Consider the following 21,262-nt stretch of genomic DNA (forward strand, 5'->3'; position numbering starts at 1 on the left):
ACCATAGAGAGAGAGAGAGAGAGAGAGAGAGAGAGAGAGAGAGAGAGATGAAAAGCAAAGACAGCGTTTAAAACAATGTATACACGGCAACGAGAGTACAGGTATATGGGGGCGAAGCGAGACAGCTTCGAAGATCGCTAGTACGAATACGTACAATGCTAATTGGAGAGTAGACTCGTTACCAGTACTATTAAACGAGCCTATTAAGTACGATCTCTTACACAGCTGCGCATTATTATCGTTATTTCTTTGATACACGATAAATGTCATAGATTATCGGTACTGAAAGAGAGAGAGAGAGAGAGAGAGAGAGAGGAGAGAGAGAGAGAGAGGAGACGAACAGCAGTGATTTTCAAATAGTTAAACCATCATGGTTCTCCAATATCGTTTAACGCCTCTGGACCTCCTGTTATGATATATTGATAGAAAAGTGTATAACATAATATGCAAAATGGAAAATATTTTTTGAAAAATGTAAAACAAATAACATTACAGGAAATAAAACCGAAGTGAAAATTTCCCAGGTAAAATAATACGAAATAAAATCATTCCATTTCACCTTGAGCGTAAGTCAATAACAGTAATCAAATTCTATCCACGACGTGATATGGAAATGAAGTAACAACCCCTTTTAGAATAATGAAAAAATCACCAACAGCTGAAGTTCAACTCATATATACAATTACTCAAGTTTAAATTCGGGAAGGGCGAATGCCTAAGTAATAGTAATTGCATTGAGGAGAATGAATAAATAAATAATATTCATACATAATATATATACACTCTACACACACATATATATACACACACACACACACACATATATATATATATATATAATAGACATTCACATACACACACACATCTCCGCATGAAAATATATTTGCGCATACAAATTTCCGTTAAATAATATGAAAGGGGGAAACCCTGCCAAAGACAAAATAAATGACAAAATATATTACGATAATGAAACGGGGAATAGAAGTTGGAGAGAGAGAGAGAGAGAGAGAGAGAGAGAGAGAGAAAGAATATGAAAAATGACGATGACAAAATGATAGAGAGCAAATGGAAAGGAAGAGGAGGAGGAGGAGGGGATAGGCAGATATATGAATATACAAACAATGAAATAAATGCGAATAAATAAAGATGGAAAAGCCAATTGCATGAGAACAGGGCAGCGAGGGAGGAGAACAAGGGCAGAGAGAGAGAGAGAGAGAGAGAGAGAGAGAGATACTAAAAAGTAAAAAATTGAAGTGAAAAGAGAGAGAGAGAGAGAGAGGAGAGGAGAGAGAGAGAGAGAGAGAGTTACATATTCGAACAAAGAAGCACAAAGAGAAGATGAGAGGAGTGAAAGATGTCAAGTGTAAAAGGAGAGATAAAAACAAATGTCTAAAAATTATCAAAGAGGGGAAAGGGAAGAGAGAGAGAGAGAGAGAGAGAGAAGCAGAAATAAAGAAAGAAAGGGAGATAGAAAGAGGGGACACAGCAACATGCAGGCAGATAGGAGCAAAAAGCACGAAGGGGGAAGTAATGATAAAAAAAGGGAGATAGTAATAATCAAAAGAGAGAGACACATGCAGGAAGACATACAGATAAATAGGATAGGTAGGGAACGAGAGAGAGAGAGAGAGAGAGGAGAGAGAGAGAGAGAGAGAATATATATATATATATAATATGTATATATATATATATATTCTTATTGAATATATATATATATATATATAAATTATATATATATATAGATATATATATATATATATATATATTTATGTATATATTATATATATATATATAATATATATATGTATATATATTCTTATTGAATGTATATATTATATATATATATAATATATGTATATATATTCTTATTGAATATATATATATATATATATATGTGTGTGTGTGTGTGTACCAAATTTTGTGTGTTTCATTAACACGAAAGTACATAATTAGAGATGAGAGAGAGAGAGAGAGAGAGAGAGAGAGGAGAGAGGGAGAGAGAGAGAGAGAGAGACATCTGATCAGCCACGAATGTGATGTATATACGAAGCCATCCCGCTTATACGGAAGAGGTGGGGCAGGAGCCAGTAGGGGGGAGGGGGTAGGTGGGTGGGAGGAATTGAAGAAAGGCATGAGAAACATGAAAGAGCAATAATGGTAAACTAAAGAAAGACTGAAGAACACAGAGGGGAGAGAAAGCAAAAGAGGGAAGCCAGAAGCATTTAATGAATTGCAAGAACGATTGAGAGAGAGAGAGAGAGAGAGAGAGAGAGAGAGAGAGAGAGAATCGGATACAAAAGCATATTAAAAAAAAAAGTTCTTATGTCATATGCAACAGAGCCATTGGAGGGGAACTGCTGCCAAAAACGAGAGAGAGAGAGAGAGAGAGAGAGAGAGAGAGAGAATGTAACGAAGAGATTAATATGATAAATGATTAATGTTGCTATACTGCAATCCCTTAAAAAATACATGATGCTGCGATATTAGAGTTATGATGAAATTGCGAACGGATGATAAAAGAAATCTGGGGCAGGTGGTGGGGAGGAAAGGAAAATTATTACAGCCAGCAATGAGGGAGATGAAGCGGCCGGTGAGGACGCACATATACACAACTGCAGTTGACCATACACAGGCAAATCATTAGACAATGGAATTCGCTCATAATATAGTCTATGTAGTCTTGTATATATAAAGCGAATCTTTATATGAAGTTTTTGCTTTCAATACACACTATGTCGCTTATAAAATAGTCTATGCAGTCTTGTCTATATCAAGAGAATCTCTATATAGACTATTTCTTACTCAATACACATTATGTGAAATATAACAAGTACCATAACAAAGATATGATTAATAAAATTTAGAATAACGGCTACAATGTATGTTAAATTCCCGCAGACTTAATCAAGGTATCTTTCCCTGATCTTTCATGCAACATTATACATATGTTAACAATTCACAACAATAATTATTAAAATACTAATGCTCCTGTTGCTGATAATACATATAATAATCATTGCATAATAATGATAATATAAGATTGATAAACATCTAAAACCAAATATTAAAGCCAAAATCATAAACCACTCATGGAGACATATAGGGAAAATGATATAAAAGAACACATTTTTACATTCATGCAATTCCAAGTAAGCTGAAAGCCATAATGTCCTCTATAGAAAATAATTTCAAGCGCTTACAATGAAACATACAAGATTAAACTAACACAGCAAAACTAATATGAAAACCAGAAAGCGAAACCTCTTTAACAACATGAAAACGTCAGTTAATCATTTAGTAGAAGAGAACTGGTGAAAATCTTTAGTGCTTATCAAAATCCATTCTTACGTGGTTAATGGCAGTAATGATGAAGTATATATGTATGTGTGTATTTGCAAAATTTTGCTTGAAACAGCGTGCGTATAAATAATAGCTTAGTTAAAACTTCAACCATAAATAAACCACCATAAATAAACACCCGTCAGGTGATCTCTTCCTATTCTTTTTAGAGTCGAACTTCGAAACGAATGTTAAAGTATTTCGTCTATTTATATCTCTCATCTTTCTACAGGTAGCGACCCTTAATACCTTATACCCTTCCCAATTATAAGAAGCGGGTCCAAGGCTTTAGAGAGAATTTTGCAACCGAAAAAATGAATCTATAACAACCTACGTTAATTTGGTCGAGTTAATTTAACCTAAATAATCAAGAAATTGTTCAAGGGTTTTAAATGAAAAAAAAAAAAATACGTAAAATTAATGAAGTAATGTTAAGAATTTTCAAATAAGTGTTCAACATATTTTATCTTGTCTATCTATCTATCTATACATCCATCTATCTATCTATCTATCGATATGATCTGGCGATCAATGCAACATCATGTAATACACGAATAAAACTCATATTTAATGATGTCTTTACCACAGTATTTAATTAAACCGGAAAGCTTGCTTATAAAACACACTAAAAATTAACCTGAAGACAATTAAATGGAATAGAAAGAAAGTTGATAGGAAAAGATGCGAGATAGAGACAGAGAGAGAGGAGAAATAAGATGATAAAAACGGTAAAAACGAGAGCAAAGAATCGACGCCCCAATGCAGCAAAACATAAAAATAAATCTTATTCTGCAACCGATCGCGATAAAACATTTTCCTTGGCTCCTCAAAAAAAAAAAAAAAAAAAAAAAAAGTGCTGGCCGGATGGAGTGGGGGGGGAGGGGGGAGGGGGGGAGGTGGTAGAAAGCCAAGGAGGGGGGGGGAAGGCTGTTGGGGAGACGGTCAATGAGGGATGATGTGGGAGGAGGGGGGGGAGTTACCGGAGCTGTCCTGACTTAAAAGCCCAAAATGAAAAATGAAGGAGCTCTAAAAGTCAGGCCGCTGAAGAATATCATAAAAATACCAAAAGACATAAAACTTGAAGGAAAATAAAATAGCTATAAAGGGGGGGAAAACACGCATGATGAATATATGCATAAATTCAAAAAGACTCGAGTTATGTCGCTACACTCGGAGCGGACAGAGGACAAAGGCCAAGACGATCGAGGTCGGCCAAGGAGAGGAGGGGAGGGAGTAGGGAAGGAGTAGGGAGGGGGGGGGGGGGTTATACAAAAGAGCGGAGGTGTGGGTAGAAGTCCCATTCAATCCCAAAACGCCAAGATAACGGGACAATTTTATATTGTGATGCGAAAATAGTATTTTAAATTAACGCAAAAGATCAAAAGATAGAAAAGAATTAATCTCACAAATATGTTATTCGAATCAAAATCAATGAAGATGGCGAGGACAAAATTGTGAAAACCATCAACTTAATATTTATGGCAGTTAGTGAAACGAACCTCATTATTATTATTATTATTATTATTATATATTATTATTATTATTATTATTATTTACTTGCTAAGCTACAACCCTAGTTGGAAAAGCAGGATGCTATAAGCCCTGGGGCTCCAACAGGGAAAATAGCCTGCGGTTAATTAAACTAAAAAGGTTGAAGTTAATGAGGCTAAAATATGAAATAGAACGAAAGAAATAATCTTTGAATATCATCTAAGATCGTTATAAAATGCTCAATACCACTGCAGTAGAAATTCTTCCAACGAACAGCGTACTAATTTATTAATTAAGAAAGTTTTCTCGTGCAGATACTAATGGATATCTGACATCAATAAAGTTGCAAGAAATCATATCAATCTCAAGAAATCCTAGCAAACATAACTAATCTCATATATAAGCTGAACCTCATATAGAATAACATTAAAATCATGCAATATCGAAGCATTGCAAAACTCACACACACGCAAAATCAACGACACACCTTAATACTAACACGTCAGTCTATAAGTAAGAATCATATTTATGAACAAATCCTATTTTTTTACACGTTCCGTACGTGTCCGTTTTCAACGTGTTGAATTTTTCATTAACTCTCTTGTATAAAAACAAAGCTTAAACAATTTAACAGAATATAATAGTTTCGACTAAAAGCAAGCATGTTGCATTCAGATTCACATTTAAGACTTACTTGCAGAAATAATAGCTACTCAAAAATATTTATTTTTAATTTGAAATAATCTTGATGTAGGTAATATTTATTTTTAATTTGAAATAATCTTGATGTAGGTGAATATTTATTTTTAATTTGAAATAATCTTGATGTAGGTGAATATTAAAGGCAGTACATAAGTAAATAAGAGAGAGAGAGAGAGAGAGAGAGAGAGAGAGAGAGAGAGAGAGAGAGAAAGATTCGCATAAAATGTGACATGCTAAAAATGGCTAGACATATAATCATCAATTGTGATTAGCCCCCGAGTAATAATTCTTTGTCATACCTTATCATGATGGACTGATTTTTAAAGCATGTCACTATTTGGATTATGTAGAAAAGACATGTTATCTAACCAGACCGTTTATTAGATCGTGTTTCTTTCTCACTAATTCTTATGTATACGTCTCCTCAAATCACGAGAATTCTTCAACGAATTAAAACTGTAGATCACAGTAAAAATATACTAAATGATTTCCCAAGGTATCAAAAGGTTTCTTAATAAACGAGCAGAAGAAAAAGAGAAGAAAAAGGGTTACATTATATTTTATTGCTTGCTAAATGGTCCTTCTTATTGCAGTTCTCTTGCTTGAAGCAGGCACACTATTCTATCTATTTTATTTTCCTCTTGTTTTATTAAAGTTTTTATACTTTATATAGGAAATATTTATTTTAATGTTGTTACTGTTCTTGAAATATTTTATTTTTCCCTGTTTCCTTTGCTCATTGGGCTATTTCCCCTATTGGGCCCTGGCTTATAGCATCCTGCTTTTCCAACTAGGGTTGTAGCTTAGCAAGTAATAATAATAATATTAATAACAATAATAATAATAATAATAATAATAATAATAACAATAAAAATGATGATGATAATAATAATAATAATATCATCCAAGAGGGCTAAACGTGACATAAAGAACAGTATTGAAAAGGAAGAGAGCAATAACAGCTAAATTATTCTTGATAATAGGAAACGACACGAATGAAATGAGAGAGAGAAATATGAAAAGGTACAATACATAGCAATAAACCATGATATACTTTTAGGAATGGAATAAAAATCAAATGAATCCTTTTATATATAAAGACGTTGGAATAATAAAAGAATTATAAAACAGCACAGAGAGAGAGAGAGAGAGAGAGAGAGAGAGAGAGAAAAAAAAATATTGATGCACATAAAAAGATATATATATATTATATATATATATATATATATATATATATAAACCTAATAGTCCTCAAACCCTCAATACATTAAAAACTCTCAGTATCATCAAGTTATAGACCATAAGTAAATATAAAATCCACAATTGATAAAATCCCGCCAATCCGATTACGGAAGTTCATGACATAACAAAATCTAAACGATACTGTTTATTGACTAACGTGTGTTGCGTCAAAAGCCACCCCCACCCCTCCCACCCCCCCCCCCCCCCCAAAAAAAAAAAACTCCCGCTGACAAATTTCCATCAGAATCCATTTAACCGCTAAATTACAAAATGATCAAAATAATATCTTTTTGATCCACTCCCGATTACAATGATTGAAATAAATCCCGCATCAGGAATTGAATAACAAAATGGTAAACCAATCGGACCTTTACTTACATGTAAATAATTCGGGGGGCTAAACAGACCTCCAGTTATGCGGGCCCCATTAAAATCTATTATACTAAAAGAAATCGGTAAATTGGGAAACTCGATGCGTAGAATATTTTTCAGGGGTTTTGGTAGGTATCCCCTGACGTATAAGGAAACCGGCCTCAGTTCAAATCAATACTTGAATTTAACAAAGGAAAAGTCAATGTCTTACTTCTATTTATTTTATGTAAAGGTTTATGGAACTAGATAAACCAACCGCAGCAACAACAACAATAATAATAATAATAATAATAATAATAATAATAATAATAATAATAATAATAATAATAATAATAAACAAAGAAAACGTCAAAATGGGATTTTTCAGAGCAAAACAGTTTCAGTTACAAAATATAGGTGGCAGTAGTGTTCCTCATAAGTGAAATATTAATTTGGAATATCTTATTGCAAGTGGTTTCAACTGAGGTGAACTTGAAAGATTCGTGTGTTTTCTGAAATTTAAATGAAATAATGATTTCGTTGGTGTGCTCAGAGTAAAAAGTAAATGATTCAAAAACTACTTGAATGAAGTATATAGAATTGACATCGGAAGCTATATTCGGATTTCAAAACGCTTCATAAATAAAAGGTAACAAGCGTGATTGGAAGAAAAATGGGCGTTTTTCAAAGAAAACTTGAGAATCAATTGAAAAAAAAATGGATTTTGAATAAATTATTTTACTAAATATAACACTAATGCTAAAGAAATTTTTGTGTCTTAGGTACATTTACAAGTGTTTAATTTCAAAATACTTTATGTCGTGAAAAAAGTTTTAATTTCGAAATTTAAATGTATGCTATTTCTGGATTGCGACATTTTCCGGTGTTTAAAATGTATCTGAAAGTTAAAGACTATTATTATTATTATTATTATTATTATTATTATTATTATTATTATCATTATTATTATTACTAGCCAAGTTACAACTCTAGTTGGAAAAGCAAGATGCTATAAGCCCAAGGGCTCCTACATGGAAAATAGCTCAGTGAGGAAAGAAAATAAGGAAATAAACAGACAAAGAAAAAAAATACAAAGCATTATTTGGGTATAAAGCATGACGGTCTATGACACAAGCTAGCAGGAAACAAGAATATAAATTACTGCCATCTACAGGTAGATTAGGTATTCCTTAATCAGGAGAGAGGTATGAGGCTTGCAACTACAACTACATTCTATATACTACATGCAAATAACGTTAAATGTTTTACCTTTTGGATACACCTCAGTTAACGTCATAGAGCTGTTAACTGAAATGAGTGAATGCATAAGCTGAACGGCCAGAATTGATTTCCTCAACCAATAACATAAGGATTGGTAGCTCCTTCTGTTACATACTTCCAACTGCATGCCATTAAAAATAAATAAATAAAAAAAAAAAAACACCCCGGAAATGGTTGATTACTTTCAATTTATTTGATTCATAGCTTTGGGCTCTATGGCCCAAAAAGGTTATTCTTAATTCATTCCCCCACAAAAATCCTAGGACAGCACAAGGGTATCTTAATAGAGCCCATGACCTATTTACATCCCTTAAGAACCCATAACCTAACTCCATCCCTTAATTAACAGCAGAGCCCATGACCTATCTTTGTCCCTTAATAGAGCCCATGACCTATCTTCATCCCTTAAAGAGTCCATGATTTATCTTCATTCCTTAAGAGCATAGCCCATGGCCTATCTTCGTCCTTAAGGAGTCCATGATTTATCTTCATTCCTTAAGAGCATAGCCATGGCCTATCTTCATCCCTTAAGGAGTCCATGATTTATCTTCATTCCTTCAGAGCATAGCCCATGGCCTATCTTCGTCCCTTAATAGAGCGCATGACCTATCTTCGTCCCTCAACAGAGCGAGTGGGCCGTTCCCTGCCACGAACGTGTTTAGGGACGAACGCCCTGAATCATTTAAGGGGGCTGAAACTTCAAACAACTTACTGCCCCGCGCAAAAATTCCCCGGGGCTCGTAAAGAGAATTGATGAAGGTTTGCAATCAAGAGAGAAGACGTTACTATAAATTCTGATGGGGGTTATTTTATTCCTCCTCCTCCTCTCCTCCTCCTCCTCCTCCAATCAAAGCCGTATCCCCTAGGCCCCAAACGAGCCGCCCACGTACCCCCTACCCACTGCCTCCCCTCTGGTCAATTCTTCTCCTTTCTTGGATCCACCATTATGACCTCTCCCCTCGCTTCTTTTCAACAACACCCCCCTCCCCCCACCCCCGTGTTTTAAATAGCCGGCACAAAGGACGAAGTGAATCTTCACGATAGCGATTTCTGATTGGTGTGGATGTCCCAGAGATGAGTGAGTAAAGTCGTCTGATTGGTGTAAAAACACTTCGAGGAATGACTTTTCCTTTCCGATTGGCGAAGAAGGAAGAAGAAGAAGGAAGCAAAGCAGCATCACTTTAATTATTCTTTTTCCTCATGACGAAGAAATACTTACGACTATTGCGTTTTTCTATTCTATTTCCCTTCTCATTCTCCGTCAAATAAAGAGGAAAGCGATAGGGCGGGGGGGGCGGAGTGTCTCCTGATATATACATACCCCTTCGCGGTCTGTGCCAATTCTCGGGCCAATTAATCTCGCTTCTCTCTGATCAATTCGATAAATAGCTCAAAACTGCAAATGGATGCTCCCTCCAAAACTGACTCAATTAATATAGGAGGATGTTGGATTTTAAACATGAGAAATTGAGGAAGTTAAAAAAATAAAGCTAACACGATTGCTTTCAAAGTTTTGATTACCATCTCAAAACACGGAAGAAATTACTAAAATGTAAATACCTTTATATAACTGTAAAGTACACCCACACACACAGACATCCGACATATACACAAATAGTTACACACACACACACACACACACACATATATATACATACATATATATATATATATATATGCATACATACATATATAAATATATATATATAATTATATATAATATATATATATAGTGTGTGTGTGTGTGTGTGTGTGTATGTGTGTAGGTATGTATGTATGTAGCCTATGCATGTACATATGTATTTCAAACTTTACGCCATTCTCTTGACAGAGGGTGGCTCTAGAGAAACAAAGCACAAGTAACTGCCCATTCATCCCTTATATGTAGAATCGTGGATGAACCCATTGACCCGTATACCTTCCACAACATTAGTCGCTTCACAAATCTACAACGATACTCGTAAGAAATTTTTAAGTGAGAAAATTCAAGACATCAATCAGTGCCACATTCATACAATAATTGTTGAATCAGCGATGAGTTCACGATGCAGAAAATATTAGCAACTCGTTCGATTATACAGAAGGCTTGCCATGATTCCTATATTGTAAATGTGTGAACAAACATACACACACACACACATATATATATATATATATATACACATATATATATATATATATATATGCGTGTGTGGGTATATATAATGCATATATATAGTGCATGTACACACACATACACACACACATATACATATATATATATATATATATAAATATATATATACATGTATGTATGTATGTATGTATACATACATATATAAACACACACACATATATATGTATGTATGTATGTATGTATGTATGTATGTATGTATATAAACACTCACACACACACACACATATATATATATACACTGTATATATATATATATATAAAATATATATATATATATATATACTGTATATATATATCATACCAATTACTATATGAAATTTGCAGTAAATCCAAAACCCTTTACAGATTTGCAAAAGGACGTGACTTATAGAAACTAAAACAAGCTCTGACTAAAATCACATTTAGCACCTTGTTTACAAAAAAAAAAAAAAAAAAAAAAAAAAATTCAGAGAGTGAGAGCGCTGGCCAGCCCTATGCATTTCATCGTCACGTCAAACTACCATCTGTTTGAGTTCTGGAAGAGAAGCCTTCTCAAAAGAAGCTCTAATGAGAGGCCAGCCGTAAGGTGCACCTCAATTTACCCCGGCTTCTAAAACCGTCGCTTTCTTTCGCTGCGATTTTTCTCTGTAATGGACGATAATGATGACTGCCGGCGATCCTTGGAATATGACCGAATGAATATTTTGACGGAGATAATCATAAAAAAATTATGTAATATTTACCTACGGATGAATGGATGTATATTTTTTATCATACGAATCACATTCTAAAAGACTGAGGCTCAGAAATAGACGAATATTTAATATATTTTGAGATCGAATTGTCTACCGAACCGATTGTCAGGAAGAATTGAAGAAAATGTTAAACTTACTCAACTTACATTTGAACAATTCAAAGAACATGAAGACATTGCACTTATGAGTTTAAAAATAATGCAGATGATATGAAGAAAATTACTATACAAGTACATTTCTTGAAAAACTTTAGAAAGTAGAGGTATAAAGTTGTCGCAACTTAAGAAAAATGTTGGACTTACTCAACTTGCGTTTGACCAATTCAAAGAACTTGAAGACAATGTAGTTACGAATTTAAATATAATGCATATGGAATAAAGAAATCACCATACAAGTACATTTCTTGAAAAGCTTAAGAAAGTAGAGGTATAAAGTTGTTGCTAAAAAACCATCTTATAAAAAAAGTATTCGAAAATACTATACAACTGCAGTATATTCCTTCAAAGACTTTAGAAAGTGAAGATAGGAAGTCGTTGCTAAGACACCTTACAAAATAAATCAGAGATGGAAATTTACAAATATTCAATAGTGGAAAACGATGCAGGAAGATAGAGATGATGATAGTGATGATGATGATGATAGTGACGGAAGGCCATAAGCCTTCCCATAAGTGGCGGCACTATGCAGGCTGAAAGGAGCCCGAAGCAGGCTGCCGGTCTAGGGGTGGGGCGGCAATAGGGAACAACAAAGCCTACGGCCGATGAAAATAACAGTTATGCAAATGAGTTTTAGTCGTGGGTCAATAAGGGTCTCATTTACTCTTAACTGCCGCAGATGGACTGGCGACCGAAAAGGCCTCTTCCTACCCCGCTGATCAATGCTGATCAATGACGATTAGCGCTGGCACGATGATCACATGGGAACAGCCCAAACGGCTAAGTCATACTACCTCTCCCAAACTATATTAATGAGCGCTGGGAGAGCTGGAGAGGGAGAGAGAGAGAGGGAGGAGGGAGGAGAAGGGATGAAACACACGACCATACCCCCTCTCCCCAACCTCCATTCCATATATCTCACGACCCATCCCTATCCCTAAGGGCTCCTCCGGCCGCTTAGGTCTAAAGATGCATTCCCAGCCTTCATCTTCGTTAGAACAAACCCTACTAGACGCCTTCGCCATCAACCTCTTTGCAAATGCATTGCAACAACGACGCAGGTCAGACGCTGGACCGCGTGCTGAACTGGCCCTCTGTCGCCCAGGAAGGCAGATGACAAAAGAGAAGAATATGATGATATTGTATTTACTATTTCGCGGAGGAAGTTTCAAAATTAATCTATGCAGTTCCCCCAAAATCGATGTGATAAGCTCCAATGCAGCTGCAAAAAACCCTCCCCTAGGGGTGGGTGCAACGGACGCCTGCAACCCTATGCAGTTTGAGGGGAGGGGACGATAGAGGGAAGCCAAGGGGAAACGGAAAAGTGAAGGAGAGGCTGATGGGGAGGAAGAAGAGGGGAAAGGAACACCAGAGAGAGAGAGAGAGAGAGAGAGAGAGAGAGAGAGAGAGCATATGAATATAGAAATGCGGGTGCTATCTATAGAAATATAGCCATATATATATACATACATACATACATATATATATACATATATATATATATATATATATAGAGAGAGAGAGAGAGAGAGAGAGAGAGAGAGAGAGAGAGAGAGAGAGGTAAGACTTAAAAGGGAATATAGACAGAGCAATGACGAGAAATGAAGATAACTGGAAATAACCAAAATAAAAAAAGAAAACAAAAACCATAAGAATAGCAAAATAAACAAAACTTATGGAAAAAGAATACAAAGCAAAATGAAGGCACAAGGAACTCAGAAATAAGTCAGTTCCTGGAAAAACGATGGAAGGAAAAAAAAGGGTGAAAAACAAAAGGTTATGAAAAGAGAATTTACCCTTCGGATACAAATAAATAGAAATGGAAATAGAAGACAGGAGATAAAAGAAGAACGGAATGGAGAAATAAGAGGAGCTACGAGAAGGGGGAGAGACAGACGCAGAATCGAAGGCACATTAGATGCAGATAAAGGCTTTCGGCTGAAAATGACAGAAAAGGGAATGAGAGATGAATTAAAGGGACCATAAACAAAAGGAACGAGCAGATTTATACCAAAATGGAGATGGGAGCGTGTATGGCTGCGGATGTAAATTGATAAACGGAAAAGATTATTCTGTATGTAGGTTACATACGCACGTATATATGTCCAGTTGAATTCTTCAACAATTGTGTGAGTACAGTAGACTTGTATATGCTTACGTATACAAACATAAACAGACATGAATACATAATTACATATATTTATATATATATACAGTATATATATATATATATATATATGTATACAATTATTCTAAATGGAATATTGTAATCGGATACCAAATTTGACAGAGAGAGAGAGAGAGAGAGAGAGAGAGAGAGAGAGAGAAATCAAGGCCTTAACAGAGACGGAAAACGAAAAGCGGGGAAACAGAAAGCGATAACAAAATAAAAGAAAGGAACACAGAGTATTGAGGAAAGGGAAAGACGCAGGTGGAGGAGGAGGTGGAGGAGGAGGAGGAGGAGGAGGAGGAGGAGGAGGAGGGAGTAATAGGAGGAAGTAGGGATATGCAGAGGGGGGAAAGGTATAAAAAAAATGAGTAAAAAAAAAAGGGAAAAAAATGCAAAGCGAGGGGCTGCAATAATGCAAGCCGTTGGAACTGCATTGTGCTAGATAATCAGAGAGATCGGTTTCTCACTTGCATATTCTGGGCTCTTCCCTCATTGACTGTCTTCTTCTGCTGTTGCTCCAGAAAGGCAAACAATATTCCATTCTATTCTCCAATGGAAATTTTTTTTTTTTTTTTTGGGGGGGGGCCGTCATAAGTGACAGAGGTGTTATGAATTGGATATCAATTTCTTTTAACTATATTCGTTTGTAAGTATTACTACGTAGTTAAATGTACATGCAAATACATACATATATACATACATACATACGTTCATACATTTCTGGTGTATATATATATATATATATATATATATATATATATATATATATATACTGTATATTTTATGTGTTTATTATACTAAATATATAAATATATAATATAAACACACACTTTTATATACAGTATATATATATATATATATATATATATATTATATATATTGTAATATATATAATAAATATATAAGCACATATATACACATATACATACATATATATATATATATACACACATATATATACACACACATATATATATACATATATATATTTATATATATATATATATATATATTATATTACATTTATATAATATATACATACATATATATATATATATATATACTGTATATATACACATATGCGTGTCTGTACCCACCAATATTTATCATAAGACCAAACAAAGCAAACGTTTGCAGATACTCTTCCCATCATCAAAAAAAAAAGGTGATACTAACTCAAGTCAGAACACAGCAAAAAAAAAAGCAAGAAAAAAAACAAGAAAAAAAAACCAAAGCTGAACAATGCAAATTAAATCAAATCATAAACGTTGCCTGACACCCGATAAGTCTTCATTTGCTCCTTAACGAAACACACAGGAAGAGAGATAATGGAGCCTTCATGATCCCTAAATTACTGTGATCACCGAAAAAACTCGAATAAATGTATCAATTCTAGAGTTTTATGATGGTTCGCATAAAGGCAGGGACGGTATCAATCACGTTCGCTTTTCAATAGGGTTTTGCAGTTTAGGAAAAGGTTATTATATGCATGCAATGGAGAAACGCTAAGTTTGTTGCCATTATTGGTTTAAGAAAGTATAATTTATAGGCAATATTCTCTTTGAATATTTTTTCTTGCATCTAAATATTACTGGGCTATAAAAAGCTAATTGATTACCCTCTTACTTTATGCTTATGATCATGTATACTGTATACAGATACACATTACTATATACTTGAATATTTTCAGGATTAGGTAATTGAGTGGAATCGTAGACCAACCGAAAACATTTGGTAAAAGGAATGGAACCCAGTTAATTTTGCAAATACAAAATTCTTGCAGTAGAACCACAGAAGGAATATATGCCAAGCAACTTTGCATTCTAAAAGCAAAATCGTGTGTTTAATCACTACATCTACAGTAACAGGTCTCCCTGTATAGGGTTTATTGTATACCTCATCGAATGAAGGTTTGAAATGTTAGCTCGGCTTTTCGTAATCATTGTATGACTCGTTATTCCTACAATCCCTACTTTTATGGATCTAAGCAATCTGGTCTGTAGAAGATTGGTGGCTTTTAGTATAATAATTTGTTACCTCCGCCAACGAAGTTGGAGGGAGGTTATGTTTTCACCCCTGTTTGTCCGTTTCTCTGTTTGTTTGTTTGTGAACAACTTCCTGGCCACAATTTTACTCATAGAGTAGTGTAACTTTCAGGGATTAATCATTACGTTGAGACGTGAATTTGATTCAATATTGAAAGTCCTAGGACAAAGTTCAAGGTCAAGGTCTACCAAAAGGTCAAGAAATAAGCTGCTGCTGCGGAGGTCTGCACTTTCAGAGTGTTTTTCTTGTTTCTGTTGTTGATACCTCGGTTTTGTACAAACAAAAATAGACACTGACCTTTAAGTACTTATATGAAGGTCAACCTACAGACATTTATACAAAAGCTTTATTTTCTTGCCTCCGTTTTATAAAATATACAGTATGTTATCCCTTGCAAAAGAAATCTATTGGAAAGGAAATACATTGTAGATAAATAAATATATATGTGTATGTATATATATATATATATATATATATACATATATATGTATATATAATGTATATGTATATATATGATATATATATATATATATATATACACACATATATATACATTCAAAATATATACATATATATAACATATATACATATATAAACGTCATATATGTACTTAGTTGCATAAACTGAAATTTCAATTGCTCTCTTAGTCAAATTTCCAAATACGACTGACTCTCTCTCTCTCTCTCTCTCTCTCTCTCTCTCTCTCTCCTCCCAAGAGAAATAAGAATAGGTAAAAAAGCGAAAGGAATGTTAGAGGGCACGCTGGTTGGTACGCTGGTAATAGGCCATATGGAAAGACGATTTTTTTTTATTTTTTTCCTCTTTCCAGTTTTCTTCTTTTCCTTCCTCCACAACAACTGTGCAGGTTTGTGGCGTTATGAAGGCCTTTTAACCCTTCCCTCCCCCCTCTCCCCCCCTCTTCCCACTACCCCTTCACGCACTCCCTCTTCAATCTCCCTCCCCCCTCTGAAAGCTTGCTTGCCTTCGTTTTGGACTTCCTGTGCCTTAAGCCTGTTTGTTCCACGAAATACTTTTTTCTTTATCTAAGAAATACATGTACGCTTTTCTCTTGCATGCGTGCGAAGTTGCGAAGTGTAACTTTCATATATTGTTTGTGTATGTATATACATGTATGTTTGTTTGTATGTATGTATGCATGTATACACATATAAATACATGTATATTTATACATTACATATACTGTATATATATACACACATATACTGTATATACATATATATATATATATATATATATGAGAGAGAGAGAGAGAGAGAGAGAGAGAGAGAGAGAGAGAGAGAGAGAGAGAGAGAGAGAGAGAATAAATATGTGCGCATATATATATACATATATATATATATATATATATACAGAGAGAGAGAGAGAGAGAGAGAGAGAGAGAGAGAGAGAGAGAGAGAGAGAGAGAGAGAGAGAGAATTCTAAAAATTTAATTAGAAATAACAAGGGATAATCAATATGAAAAGTCTACGTAATACTCACAAGTTAGTTACTAGATACAAGTAAAAACGGACATTACTCCCGAATGAGCAATAAGATATTGCAAATATGCATTTACTCATTTACTGGTGCTCGTAGAGTGTTTGCTCAACTTTATTACAGTATATAATTTTTCGTAATAAACTGTATGCGTTTACGCACATTTGTTATTTATTCCGCAAAAAAGGTTTATTTGTATGTAATTATGAGGGTTAGAAAGATTGAATCTCACAAATAATAAATTTGGGCTAAAATTTAATTAATATTCAAAAATATAATTTTTTTATTTGGTTGTGCTTCTGGCGTATTCTCTCTCTCTCTCTCTCTCTCTCTCTCTCTCTCTAGTCCAGGTATGTAGCTCCTAAATGCCTTTTGGTTTTACTTCCAAAATTGTTTTACCTTCCGTATTTCTTTTTGTTATTTTTGACTATTGTGTATCTGTCTTTCGCGTTATTTTCCATTTCAATTATTTCGAATCTTTATTTCTCCCTTTTCATTCATTGCTCCGCTCTCACGAGGCGAAATATTATTGTTTACACTCCGATATATCTTTTGATTGAAAGATATGTCTGTGGATGACTGCCTTGGTATTTGCTTGTTCTCATTCTCTTAATACATACATACATACATATATATATATATATATGTGTGTATATATAATATATATATATATATATATATGTTATATTTATACAGTCTATATGCATATATATGAATTATATATATAAATATATATATATATATATATATATATATATATACATATGCATATATATAAAATATATATATATGCAAATATATAAATCACATATATATGTATATATACAGTATATATATATATATATATATATATATAAACACACACACACACGTTATAATTATAATCACAGGACGTGAGTTCAACAATTCATAGCACCAACTTAGAGAGTACTGATTATAAATGGAATAATTATCACCAGCCTTGAATAGACACATTTCTGCGGGCAAAACTTGGTGCCACTTATCACCGGCATTTCCCTATACAACATCAGAACCCACATAACTTTCGCTCAAAGGCTCTCCCATTCTTCTTCTTCTTCTTCTTCTGTTCCTTCCGTTCCTCCTCCTTCCTTCTGCTTCTTCTCCCAACTCTACCCCAAACTCCCCCTAACCTAATTTTTATCTTTAAACCATTTCCTCCTCCTAGAGTCAGTCTCTCTCTCTCTCTCTCTCTCTCTCTCTCTCTCTCTCTCTCTCTCTCCTCTCTCTCTCTCTCTCTCTCCCTTCCTCAATTTTTAGTCATATAGTTGCCGGGGCCAGCTAGACAGTCAATCCCCCCCCCTACTTCTCCAAAAGCCTATGACCCCCTCTTCCCCTCTCCTAGGGCCTCTCTCTCACTCCCCTCAGCGCTATGCATCCCAATTTCAATATTTTTGACCCGATGGGAGTATTGTGATGGGGAGGGGGGTCACTGAAAAGAGGGGGGAGAGGGGCTTTTAACTGGGGTGGGCGTAGGGTATAGTTCAAGAAATTCTCCGTTTTGTCTCGTGTTGTAATAATGTCTTCGATTGAAGTACTTCGACGTTGAATGATATAATTTAGAATATAGAATACACATACGAAAATATGTATAATATATGTATGTATGTATGTATGTATGTATGTATGTATGTATGTATGTTATCAAAACGTGTAAGCAAATTCCAGTTTTTTCCATTATTGTTATAATAATGAAAACATTTTTCAAATTCCCAAAATATGAATGGGAATAATAAACGTAAATAAAATACATATGCAACCAGTAAATAATAAAAAAATGAATGGAAAGTGAATTATTGAATATATGAAAAAAATAATAATAACCGAAATTCTCTCTTCCATCTTCCCAGTGAAAAATACCCATCCACATCTGTCACTTTTCATCTCCCATCCATAATCATCCACTTGACCGGTATCCTGTAATCCTCATAGATATCCTAATGAACCAGAAGACATCAAAAGCGCCTCCTTGAAGCTATAAAAAAAAAAAATAAAAAAAAAATCCTGCTCACAAAAAAAGGAGGCGCATAACACACTGCATCCTATGGCATATCCTTCGCTGCATCTCTGGGGATAACAAAGGACCTTGCAAAGCGCCCAATTCAAGCGGACATCCTACGGTCTCTCTCTCTCTCTCTCTCTCTCTCTCTCTCTCTCTCTCTCTCTCTCTCTAACTGACCATAGGGATGCATGTCTGAGATCACATTAATGCACTCGAAAGCTTCTCTTGGATTTTGTGAAAATAAAAAAAAATATATATGTGAATGCAGATAGCTGGTATCACGCTGACAATGGAGATTCAACGGCCTCTTAGTTTAATTTGGAATTCAAACAGCTTAAGAGATATAGAACTATTTTCAAACATTATGAGAATACAGAATATTTTAAACAAAATAGCGAGAATAAGTTAAAAGTTATTCTTCATTAACGTTCATCTTGGTTTAAAGTACGCTAACATCGCATTAGAATTCAAGCAACTTAGGATATATTTAATAATTATTATTCATTATAAAAATATAGAAAGCTAAAAAAAAGTGAAATTAAGTTATTCTTCACATTCGTTCTTCTGTTCAAGGTATTCTGACAGTGAAAACAATTTACAAAATCTTGTGAAACTCGTGAAATAAAATATTATACGGAAAAGAAAAATTAAAAGAAATAATATAATTGTTTGAAATATTTTCCTTGAACTAAATACATTCAAAAGGAAATATGGTGCTGATAATGAAATACAGTATCATAGAGAGACGTTTCCAGAGCCATCGTCACCAGGGAATATTATTACAAAGCAGACAAAACCATTATATAGACAGCACCGAAGCAACAGAAAGCGCTAATTAGACACTTCAAAAACTAATAAACAAACAATGTTTCTCTCTCTCTCTCTCTCTCTCTCTCTCTCTCTCTCTCTCTCTAAAACAGTAGCACCGTATTCCCTCCGTCTCCGATCCAAGCCATCTGCAAATGGGTAGGTGGGGAGGGGGTGTTGGCAATGGGGAGGTAATGAAAGGGAGGAGGCAGGTACTCTTCTTCTCCCCAAGACAACCCCCCCCTCTCTCTCTCCCTACCCATATTCCCCAAACCACCATCCGGGCCCCTCCCGACATAATGCAACCCTTAAATTTTTTAATAGGAACATTAATTATAAACCCTTTGAGAGGATCACTGTAATTTCAATTCCGAAATAGGCAGCAAAGATTTTCAGGTCTTTGAAATGGGAGGCCGGGGGTAAGCGGACGCACTACTATACAGAATTACAGAAGGCCTAGGAGGATGGTATACGCTCTCACATACGCACACAAGTTGCGGGAAAGAATCCTAATGGCTAAATGTTACTCCAATAACATTTACAATAAATAATGTTAATTGGATATACACATATACCAGTTTACTTAGTGCTACTCCCAAGAGCATTTATATTTTTTTTTAACAAACTTCAAGCTGAATAGATTACGGTTGTACCTATTTACATGTTTTTAATACAGTAATAAACAGTATACTATAATAAACTGGGGCTTAGCAATTACATAAAAGTGAAAAATAGAAGAGAAGCGTTTAACTAATTTCTTTAACTATAAAATTTTGAACTTTCTTGTTTCGATGCCAAGTAAGAAATTATTTCTCGCCTTTATCGCTGGGCAACATTACGATGAATTCAATAGATACATGTAATAATAATAATAATAATAATAATAATAATAATAATAATAATAATAATAATAATAATAATAATAATAATAACAATAATAATAATAATAACCAAAGATTATAATCATTTTACACTTTCCCTTTTTTTTATCATATCCCAAATTGTTAAGTACTTCTTATAGATAGTAAATACCAAAATGTCGCTATAGCGCTTACAAAATAATTCTTTTAATTTTTTGCAGATAGCAATTGGCGAGTTTTCTAAAGCAATTAATGGATACGTACACAAACACGTATTTGGAGGATGATAAATATCTCAAGTTTACGTAGAATTATCAAAACCAATCACACACACACACACACACATATATATATATATATATATACACTGTATATATATATATATATATAT

General features: G+C 34.3%; 1 pseudogene; it reads right to left on the reverse strand.

Annotated features, from left to right (window-relative positions):
* LOC137621561 (uncharacterized) overlaps positions 1 to 21,262 on the reverse strand; it is a 364,107-nt pseudogene that overhangs the window by 74,539 nt on the left and 268,306 nt on the right.

This window comes from Palaemon carinicauda, chromosome 2 (genome assembly GCF_036898095.1).
Source record: "Palaemon carinicauda isolate YSFRI2023 chromosome 2, ASM3689809v2, whole genome shotgun sequence".
NCBI lineage: Eukaryota > Metazoa > Arthropoda > Malacostraca > Decapoda > Palaemonidae > Palaemon > Palaemon carinicauda.